Source organism: Lolium perenne, chromosome 7 (assembly GCF_019359855.2).
Source record: "Lolium perenne isolate Kyuss_39 chromosome 7, Kyuss_2.0, whole genome shotgun sequence".
Lineage (NCBI taxonomy): Eukaryota > Viridiplantae > Streptophyta > Magnoliopsida > Poales > Poaceae > Lolium > Lolium perenne.
The window spans coordinates 242,181,117-242,191,462 of NC_067250.2; the positions used below are offsets into that span (position 1 = coordinate 242,181,117).

The following is a 10,346-nucleotide window of genomic DNA, read 5'->3' on the forward strand; positions in this document are numbered from 1 at the left end:
GACAAGATGTTAGAGGACCACCACAAATTGTTGTACCCAGGTTGTGAAGATGGGCAGAGAAAGCTGGGTAGCATATTGGAATTGCTGAAATGGAAGGCAGAGGTCGGTGTGACTGACTCGGGATTTGAGAAATTGATGATAATATTAAAGATGTTGTTTCCAAGAAATAATGAATTGCCCGTCGGTACATATGAAGCAAAGAAGCTTGTCTGCCCTCTAGGATTAGATGTGCAGAAGATACATGCATGCATTAATGACTGTATCCTCTACCGCGGTGAGAAGTACGAGAATTTGAATAAATGTCCGATATGTGGTGCATTGCGGTATAAGATCAGAAAAGATGACCCTGGTGATGTTGAGGGCGAGCCACCCAGGAAGAGGGTTCCTGCGAAGGTGATGTGGTATGCTCCAATAATACCACGGTTGAAACGTTTGTTCAGAAACAAAGAGCATGCCAATTTGTTGCGATGGCACATGGAAGAACGTAAGAAAGACGCGATGTTGAGGCACCCCGCTAATGGTCGGCAGTGGAGGAACATCGGGAGAGAGTTCCCGGATTTTGCAGGTGAGGCAAGGAACTTATGGTTTGGTCTAAGTACAGATGGCATGAATCCTTTTGGGGAGCAGAGCTGCAGTCACAGCACCTGGCCCGTGACTTTATGTATCTACAACCTTCCTCCTTGGTTGTGCATGAAGCGGAAGTTCATTATGACTAGATTTAAACGTGCGCCTTGGCGCACGATCCCGTGAAATTCACACAGATTTGTGGAAAAAGCAAGTCGTGGTGGCATGGATGAGAAGTGTTGTGGGCTTCAGTCTACACGCCACAACATATGAGTATGAATCCATCATGACCCGATGGGATGATAGGCCATAGCATATATGGAATCCATTTAATAAAAAGAGAAAAGGGCAAGCGAGCACATGAAAAAACAGCATAACTTGTACAGTGGAGAACTCACACACTGCAATATTAGGAGGACTGGTAGCCTCTTAATAATTGCAGAAATCAAACTGTGACGGTAGAGAAAAGCCATTAAAAAGCAACACCAACTTCAGCAATATTTAACACACTTATCAAACTGTATACGATACATGATCATGCTGCCAAACTGTATAATGTGAAGCATAACCGATCTAATGAACATATAGTGGCTTGGAGAGGATATACAACATGAGAAGATTGCTTGCAAACTACTGCAACACTGGCAAACTGAAATCTTCTAGCAGAACATGATTCCCAAAAGATCCCTTTCAGATGCTAAAGCTTACCTGCAACAGAGTTGAATCCCAAATCTACCAGAAAACAACAGAGCCTTCAGGCAGCAACCTTAAACGGGACAACGGCCCTGCAACGAAGAGGTGAAGAACACAACAACCATGTCAAGTAAAATGGCAAGAAGTGAAAATCGAAGGTGCACGATTGTATAGAAGTGTAGGAGGCACCAAGAAAAAAGAAGACAAAAAAATTAACGCTCATGAACCATAAAAACAAATTGAAAAGAATAGATTTAGGTGACTTGCTTTGGCCACACAGCAAGAGAACTGAAGGAGGCACCAAGAGTACTTTTGCTTGTCAAAAGTAATGTTTGTCCAAGCAGACATCTATATTTTCAAGCCTAAACACCATATATCTTGAAAGTTGCAAAGAAACCTATTCCAAACCGTATCAACGGGGCTATGCTGGTTTAGGTAGGTAACCACCCAATTTAATTGATTTACTAATTTTATATCCATAAGGGATAGAGACTGCATCCAAGCAGGCATCTATATGTTCAAGCCTAAACATCATATATTTTGAAAGTTACAAAGAAACCTATTCCAAACCGTATCAACGGGGCTGTGCTGACTTAGGTAGTAACCACCCAATTTAATTGATTTACTAATTCTATATCCATAACGGATATAACAATGTCGAGAAATATATTAGACACGTCATGGCAATCTAAGTTTAGAGCAAACCACATTGCTCTTCCATACATCAGGTTTACATAAATTAGAAAATTCAGGATAGTTAGTTCCTTCACTACGATAATTCTAAACCATCACAAAAACCTCTTTGTGAATAAAAAACTTTCCGGAAACAGGTTCAGCATATAAAACTATGCTCTGCATCGTTTGAAAGAGAAACATGAAGAATATATGAAAATACCCCATTTCAGCAGGCAGTGTTGACACTATATAGACCTACATAAAGGTACAAACCAGCCTATCTGGATCCAAGTTGCAAATGCAGTGTATGCACACATGTCTAACCTTCAGCGATTGATGCAATAAATAGCAAATGATATTAGTAAGCTCAGATATAAATACGTCCACCGGTTGGGTACAACGGCGCAACCTGATTTCTCTCTGGGTGGCTTCATACACGAGCTCTCCCTATCACTAATTGCCTATCCTTTGCTGACAAGGGAAAACTTAACTTAAAAGAGCTAACATCCTGAACCTTACTCCACTATTTTGTAAACTATTCCTTGGGACAGACACTTTTTTTCTTATGAACAATCACATAGCATGTTTTTGTACTTGATAACACACGGGGATTCTTAGAGAAATACGCATTTTACTTTCATGGTATCAAGCAAAAATCCAGCAACCTCATAGCAAATAAAAAACTTGCAGAACACGATATACAGCAGTACATTTCTGATAGAGAAATGAAATCATGTTTCTATTTCATCAATATGTTTTACTTATTAGGTTAGTAGACGAATCATCAATGTAGAGAAACATCCTAGCTCATGCAACAAATGAATCGTCAATGTAAAGAAACACTGGCAAAATAACAGAAATTAAAGCAAAAACCACTAACCAGCAGTAAGATGAGCATTGCATTTGGAAGTGCGGATAATAATATGAAGGATAAGCAATACTCTTGCGGTAAAAAAGAAAATTCTAGTAGAAATATTACTTTGAAACTCCGAACACTATCACAAAGGCAGATAGGGAATTAGTCAATTTTGTCCAGAAGTAGCACTCACTGTTAACAAATCTGAACTAAATTTGAATTGAAGATGTTAACAAATAAGACGACAGATTGATCAACACACAATTTTTTATAAATTATTCTATTTATATACAGTGGATTTATAATAATACAGTACAGATCAATTCTAAGCGACAACCAGACCAAAGCATTCTTTCGAAAACTCAACGTTAATGTACTTTTGCAGACTGAGTAAATAAATAACGTTGAGATATGTATCATACGTGGATTTCACATAGCTCCCATCACTCACCTTGAGTAGCAAAGCTATGAGATCAGCCTTTGGAAAGTCTCTTATTATAACTGCATCCATATAGCCATCTGAGAACTGCGCCACAATCACATTATCCATTCTTGCACGAGCCAAGCAAATTATCAGTTCAGTTGCTCCTTTCCAGATGGGCTCAACCTCTACAAAAGAAGACCAGAAAATGGAGGTAGATCAGAATCTTGATAGAATAGAGGTAGATCAGAATCATGATAGATGACTGGCTCAGTCTCTATTTATCAGTGCAAGTAACCTCGAATAACCATTTCAGTCTCAGGATAAATACCACAAAATGCAAGTAGATCAGAATCTTGATTAAAAGTACGATAAACCTTGACCTGGATTATAGGAAATAAATATTTGCAAGAACTCACCTAGGGCCTGGGACGCTGACAACCATGAAAGTAACTACAAAGTAACTCAAAATATTAAACCAAGCTGATGCAAATGATTTCTATAATACACATTAGGATCACATTGTCAGCTGCAAATTCATACTTGACCTTCACATATAATTTCTACCATTCTTTTAGTAAGAAAAGCAGTTGATTTGGCCATTTGGGAAAAGATATAGACTGCAGCGAGACAAAAAAAATCAGATAGCAACACTCGACACCACATGGCGAACAATGCCTCGCAGAAAAGCTATAGACTGCATTTAAATATTGTAGCATAAGTAGATTATTGTTGTGTTATGTGTATAGTGCTACCATCTATGACAATTTACGGATAAACAGCTAAGCTCTAATGGATTTCAACTACAATTTCTACTGTTCATATGAAATCACCCAACTGCTTGTGTCCAGGAGCGGAGAGAGAATAACATGTATTCTCCTGCCAGTGATGCAAGAGCAGGTCTGACAGTTATCTACCCTTTGATCAGCTTTCCGCATACTTGTATCTCTGTATTGTTACCCTTCTTTTTTGTAGTGTTCTATGCTACCCAAAAACTGAACCATCACGCCATTATAAGAAAAATATAGTTTCTTCTTTTCATATAATAATCTGAGAAAAGATAAGGAGCACACAAAGATAATACGGACAATTTCATCAAAGATAAGAAAATAATTTAAACCCTCTAGCCGTACACCTGGCCATAGGAATTAGCCTCAATATCACCTAATGTGCTTTTAAATATTTTCTTCTGTTTATTCTATGGTAGGGATGTAAACAAAAAAGGAATCATCTAAGAACTAAAATAGTATATGGTCAAGTGAACAATCACAAAATAAAAGAAAGGCCAACAGTGAGGACCTCTGAAGTTCAGAACTTAGCGTCGACTATGGCCTTTTGGTGCTGCCCATGAGAGGATGCATAATAACTTCTACTGACACCTGCAAGGGTTTACATTAACCATTATAATGTATAGTTAATACCAATTTACATAGTATCCTTGGTTCACGTATACTGCTTGTACCTAAAGCACGACCCAATGAACAAAGCATATAAAATGCAGCAAATACCGGAAGCACAAAGAAAAATGTCAAATGTGCGGACCATACCCCCTCGTAAAACAAGGTATCTCTTTCAATGAAACATGGGAAAATGGAGGGAAGATAAGAGACATATAAGAAATTTTAAGCACACTACACTAGTAACAATCTAGTGGCGTTTAAACTGAAATGTGATCAATTTATTTCTCTGCTATCCAGTCCTTCCGTTACCTCTCTTAATGTGACGTCAATACCATTTATTAATATTGTACTAAGGGGGCATATCCCAAAAAACTGAAGGATTACACATCTGAATTAAAAGAAAGCAGAGATATTATCCCCCGGCGAGCAGTTTATTCTTCAAACATGGAAGTATTAAAAAAACTACCCTTTAAACTATAATGCTATGTGACAAAAAGAATAAATAAGTATATAAGCAACAATAGATTGGAACATCCAAAGCACCAAAACATAATCCTGAAAGCAATCTATTAATCGAAATACACATGTATAATACCAAAGGCTAAAGCTAAAAGGTATAACTCACAACAACATTTATACAAACAATAAATCTAAAATAATTTTTAACAGTCTGTAACACATCAAAGCACTGAAGAGAGAAGATGCAAATCCAAGTGTAGAGAATACATGGTCACCATGATCTCAGTATTTTCTAAAAATTATGTTCTTGTTCCAAAATGAGCCCCTCACTGCTTTTGAAGTTCAGAATAGCATTCACTCTACATGGCCAAAGAAAAATCATTTTAAAAAAAAAATCATTCGGGCCAAAAGGTAACAGTAATGAATTAAACTTCTTGCAGAGAGAATGATAATAATATTGTAATGCTGAAGATTATACAATAACTTCCTGCACACCATTCCCTATGTCTATTCATATAAATTCATGTGGAATATCACTATAAGAAAATGATTTTCAGAACCTGTACAGAGAACACGTACACCCAGGATTCATAAATTTCTTTAACAAACCGATAAGTACACTTCAGTGTGTTGAACTCTAGCATATTCATCAGCCACCATCTTGCACACCTAGAAAAGAACGCAAGGAAGGTTACCACAGAAAAATGACTGGACATACTAATATTTAAGAGCTTTCTAAATTATAAGCAAAAGAAAAAGATATTCGATCAAAACTGAGAGAAATTATAAACGGAGTGTATCACCCAGGATTCATAAATAATAAATTTGTTTACCAAACCGATAAGTACACTTGAATGTGTTGAAATCAAGCATATTCGTCAGCCACCATCTTGCACACTTAGAAGAGTTTACCTCTAAGATGGATAAGTGCACAATACCGTTTTTCTAATTATTAATGTTCCTTCTTTACATTCAGATATTTTGTTTCTTATCCATAATAAATAGAAAATGTAAGAAATATCCTCTGAAGAACAAACGACCTGAACATGCGAACTAACAATATATCTGCTCTCAGTACAGAAATAATAAAAATCAATTTAAAGAATACAGGATGTAGGAAAGAAAGCAAGTGGATTCTTAGTGGCTACAACAAATAGACGTGGGGTGTATAGTCTTTGTGATATCAATAGCATGTCAACCGGACATATAAACCCAACATATTTGTTAGTAACCAAGTTATTTAGTTAACGTAAGGCAGGGTGGTTAAAAAAGGGAGAACATGGCAGAAGAAACAATTTTCAGTGAGGAAGACTGGCTTTTAGGCTTAAAAAATGCTTCCGCAAACCAAGTGAGTGCTCAAGTTTGGTTGAATTGGATTCAAGCAAAAGGATGTTGCATATCTAACATGTACCCATTTCTTGGAGTGCCAATGGAATTTACATCGTTGTTAGTTACCTCAAGACCTTGATGGCTGGCCGGGGCGGAGAGGGAGAGCGTCGAGGGCATGCAACCCTAACACCATCTGCAAGGAGGATTTTGCAAGCTCTTTCATGATCTATAAACCAGAGATCTAGTATTTCTCAAAAGCTACAATATGTACATATGCGATTTACAACTATGCCTCACAAGCAGACGAGAACCAATCTAGACCAGACATCAACCAATCTGATAAACCAGAGATCTAGATGAACACAAATATTTTTCGAAAGCTACAATATGTACATATGCAATTTACAACTATATTTCTCAAAAGCTGGATTGTCTCTGGCTCATGGATGGCCTGATCATCTTTACTCAAGGTTCTCGAAAATGAACTTCAAAGAAATTTCTTGGCTCCATTGCAATATTGAAAGTTCCCATAGCAAGAACCAGTCACTTCATGCATCCCTTTCCAGGGTCAAGCTTCGCAATGTTTCCCATGAAATCCAACAAAATTAGGGTCAACCGATACGTATAAATCAACCTTCGTATGAATAAAGGCACACCTAGGGAATGAATGAGTCTGAGACATGGCTTCAGGTAGATCAGCCCAGAGAACTCGGACCCTCATGTCATTAAAAATGGAGAAACAAAGTGCACTTAGAACCGGATAAATAGCTCACCTCTGAGATGATAGTACCTCTCACAGTATTATTCCCTTTCCTGCAACCCATTGCATTGGAAGGCGAAATCAGATAGGTAAGGACGATTTTATAAACCTATAAAGGAATTTTCTGCTTCCTTTATCCCAACTCGTAGTTGCAGTTTCAACTCGCATTACAGACAAGATGTGATAAAATAAAGAATTTATAACCTGAAACCAAATGCATCATAGTGGAGATTTTGAGGGAAATTACCTAAAACTGAACACACTGCCACATAGGGAATAATACAGACACCAATTGACCTGCATCATCTGGTCTGCACAACAAATATGCAACACCAATCGATCTTCACCTTCTAGCCTGCACAACAAATATGCATATCCACTAATTCACTCCAATCCATGATTTATTTGCAATAGCCTGTCATCAAACACAGCAGATTGCCTTTTCTTTTGGCATGAGAATTGACCATGTAGATTACTACTGTAAAGAGCAAAAATCAGAGGTGGTGCTTACCTTCAGCCAAGTTTCGAGGGCATAAATTGCACGGCTGTTAGACCATGAGAACTACAATGGGCACGGCGGCGAGGCAACTCCACACATCAGTGAGTGAGCGACTCCAGGCGGCGACGCATCCGAGGGCCCAAACCCCTACACGAGATAAGGTGAGAAAGTGACTAATTTGACCACCATAACTGAGAGGGGCCAAGCGATTTCAATCTCACATCAACCAGCGTTGAATCCCACAGAGTCCATGCAGGAGCGCAGAAACTAAGCCGGCCGGCCGACCACTGCACACGGGGAGGAGGGGCTGGGGATTGAGGCTGCCGCTTTTTGTGCGGTGTATGGCCGCTGGGGTGGAGGCCGCGGCGGAGCTCGGCTGGGGATGGTGAGGGCGCGGCCGTGAAAGGGCTAGAGGAGGCTCACGATCACGCCGGCGGAGATCGACAGCGGGGAGTTGCAGGCGGCTGCAGCCGGCGATCGCGAGGGGGAGGGGCGGGGAGGAGGCTGGCGGCCGGCCACACGATGGAAGGAGATGTGGCGGCGGCAGAGGAGGGGATTGGGGAGGAGACGAGTGAGGGGATAGGGTTGGTTCTCCTCGTGCACATCTGAGATGGAGAGATATTTTGGTCTGGCCAACTACGCACCGACACGTGGACCAACCGGTGGAGCAAAACGAGGCCAGCACCCAGGCATCGCGCGCCACTTGCCTACCGTGGATAGCCTCTACGTGCTCCATGGGGTGGCATCTATTATACCTTTAGATGCCAGTGCTTATCCAAGGCCCACAACAACCCAGCAACGACATTGATGTGTACCTAAGGCCATTAGTTGATGAACTTTTGGAGTTGTGGGCCAAACCAGGTGTACGTGTGTGGGATGAGCACACCGAGCAAGAATTTGACCTACGAGCGTTGCTATTCATAACCATCAATGATTGGCCTGCTCTTAGTAACATTTCAGGACAGACGAACAACGGATACAACGCATGCACACACTGTTTAGATGAGACTGAAGGTAAATATTTGGGAAAAAGCAAAAAAGTTGTGTACCCGTACAATCGCCGTTTCCTTCCGCGCAAGCATCCCTTAAGGAAAAAAAGGCAAGCATTTCGATGGCGAGGCAGACAACCGTCCGAAGCCTGTCCCCCGTAGTGGTGCTGATATATTTGACATGGTCAAGAGTTTAAATGTTATCTTTGGAAAGGGTCCAAGTAGTCAACCTGTTCCGAAAGACGCTGACGGACACGCGCCCATGTGGAAGAAGAAATCTATTTTTTGGGAGCTAGAATATTGGAAAGTCCTGGAAGTCCACTCTGCAATCGACGTGATGCACCTGACCAAGAATCTTTGTGTGAATATTCTAGGTTTCCTGGGCGTGTATGGGAAGACAAAAGAAACAACAGAAGCACAGGAGGACCAGGAACATCATAAAGGACGAAACGGCAATCATCCAGGGAAGTTTGAAGGGCCTGCCAGCTACGCTTTTACCAAACAAGAGAAGGAGATCTTTTTTGAAGCCCTATTCAGTATCAAAGTTCCGTCTGGTTTCTCGTCGAATATAAAGGGAATAGTAAATATGAAGGAGAAAAAATTCCAGAACCTAAAGTCCCATGACTGCCACGTGCTTATGACACTATTGCTTCCGGTTGCATTGAGGGGACTTCTACCAGAAAATGTTCGACTAGCCATTGTGAAGATATGTGCATTCCTCAACGCAATTTCTCAGAAGGTAATGGATCCAGAAACTTTGTCAGGATTACAGGAAGATGTGGTCGAATGTCTTGTCAGATTCGAGTTGTTGTTCCCACCATCCTTCTTCAATATTATGACGCACCTCCTCGTTCACCTAGTTGAAGAGATTAGAATTCTCGGTCCTGTATTTCTACACAATATGTTCCCCTTCGAGAGGTTCATGGGAGTTTTAAAGAAATATGTTCATAACCGAGCTAGGCCGGAAGGAAGTATCTCAAAGGGCTACGGAACTGAGGAGGTCATTGAGTTTTGTGTTGACTTTATTCCTGACATTAAGCCGATTGGTGTTCCTGAATCTCGGTATGAGGGGAGGCTAACTGGACAAGGCACACTAGGAAGGAAAGCAACGGTGTGCAGGGACAAGATTTCCTTCAATCAAGCACACTACACAGTTCTATACAATTCCATCTTGGTGGCTCCGTACATCGAGAAACATAAGAATGTTTTACGAGAAATAAACCCGGGCAAGCCCCATTCATGGATTACACGTGAACACATGAATACCTTCGGCAGTTGGTTGCAAAGACATCTCATCTTTTCCATCAAAGCGGACACCACTGTTGTAGAGCAGCTGTACTTGTTGGCCAGGTTACCATCTTCAAACATATGTACATTCCAAGGGTACGAGATAAATGGGAATACATTTTACACGATCGACCAAGATAAAAAGAGCACCAACCAAAACAGTGGTGTCCGCTTCGATGCAAAAGACGAGAATGGGCAGACCACCACATATTATGGATACATAGAGGAGATATGGGAACTTGACTATGGACCCACTTTTAAGGTCCCTTTGTTTTGGTGCAAATGGGTGAAGCTCAGCGGTGTACATATAGATGATAAGTACGGTATGACAACAGTGGATTCCAACAATCTTGCGTACCTGGACGAGCCATTTGTCCTAGCCAACGAGGTGGCTCAAGTTTTCTATGTGAAGGA

At 40.5% G+C, this 10,346-nt stretch overlaps 1 long non-coding RNA gene across 6 annotated transcripts; it reads right to left on the minus strand.

The window, feature by feature from the left end:
- Window positions 1–1,051: 1,051 nt before the first annotated feature.
- On the minus strand, window positions 1,052–8,227 carry LOC127314109 (uncharacterized). Of its 6 annotated transcripts, XR_007859393.2 has the most exons (8): window positions 7,878–8,225; window positions 7,669–7,803; window positions 7,405–7,512; window positions 6,524–7,210; window positions 5,336–5,737; window positions 4,509–4,588; window positions 3,240–3,397; window positions 1,052–1,349 (listed from the first exon to the last, which is right to left on the minus strand). It is a non-coding gene; the product is annotated as an uncharacterized lncRNA (long non-coding RNA). The 6 variants fall into 6 exon arrangements; XR_007859394.2 differs by having other exon boundaries at window positions 3,240–5,737; window positions 6,524–6,970; window positions 7,171–7,210; window positions 7,878–8,227; XR_007859390.2 differs by having other exon boundaries at window positions 3,240–4,588; window positions 7,878–8,227.
- Window positions 8,228–10,346: the final 2,119 nt, after the last annotated feature.